Genomic DNA, 1,290 nt, shown 5'->3' on the forward strand with positions numbered 1-1,290 from the left:
TTTTAAAAAGGATGTAAGTAATAATTTAAAAAAATTTTAGTTAGTGAGTTTGACTTATATGTAATTCCTCTGAGCAGTTGGTAATGGACATTCATCTTTGAAAAGTATCACTTTCCTAGGAATTGCAACTTTTGGCAGTCTGGTTACTGCTTTCACAGAAATAAAGTCCATTTTACTTTTATATATATGATCCCAAAATCCATTTCATTCTTAATTTTGTAACTGGCCTATCAATTGCATAAATGATGTTCCTCTTTTACCAGGAAGATTATGTAGTGAAATGTCACAGTTTTTATATTGCTATCATTTACTTCCCCATATAATTTCTTTTTAAAATTTTTTATTGGGGAACAGCCATGGTCATTGGTTACACATTGCTTTCATGCTACAATGGCATAGTTGACTCTTTTAGGGAGGGTACAGCTCACAGTGGCCCGTGCAGGGATCCAACTGGCAACCTTGGTGTTATCAGCACCACACTCCAACCAACTGAGCTAACCAGACACCACCCCCAATATAATTTCTTACTGAGAGACCTTATATTATGTCAATGACAGTGTTAGTGTAGCAGTTAAGAGCTGGACTTTGGAGTCAGATGAAGTAAGTGTACTTTCCTACTTTTCTGTTTATGTGTTAATCTAATTAGAGATAATTTAAAATTTTGATAATTTTTTAAAGTGTCTCACTAAGTTGTTGAAAGAATTCTATGATGCAGTGTATATAAATTGCTTAGCATGGGTCCTGGCTCATGGTAAACACTCAATAAGTAATAATATTGGTAATTTATATAAATGGTAGCCATTATTATTATTGTTTCTTAAAACATGAGTAAGCATGGGCAAATTTTGTTATGAAACTCAGCTTGAAAACAAGTAGTTCTGCAGGATGACCTAATAACCTCAAACATCATCTCTCTTTCCTTCTCCTAAGGAATCTTACTAGTTAAGCAACCTTACAGTGGTAGACTGTCTCCTAGATTAATGTCCAGGTCTGTGCTGAGGATGGCCCTTTGTTTTTCAGGGATTACCTGGCTTTCTCTGATTATTTGTAATGAGAAAAGTATGTTAAGATTACCTGCTTCATTCCTTTTAATGTAGTATATTGTTGCTAATATATCTGAGTCGTTACTCATTTTCTTCAGGTTACATTTTATTATTGTCTGAAGGAACTTATTTTCCCACATCTCAACTTTCTGAAAAGTCCATGCTTAGTGTGGCCTTGTTGTCATACTCAAATATTTCAACCAAAGGCAGTGGTTGTAGGTAGCTTTTCTTTTCTTTTTTTTTTTTT

This window comes from Hipposideros armiger, unplaced genomic scaffold, assembly GCF_001890085.2.
Source record: "Hipposideros armiger isolate ML-2016 unplaced genomic scaffold, ASM189008v1 scaffold_10, whole genome shotgun sequence".
Lineage (NCBI taxonomy): Eukaryota > Metazoa > Chordata > Mammalia > Chiroptera > Hipposideridae > Hipposideros > Hipposideros armiger.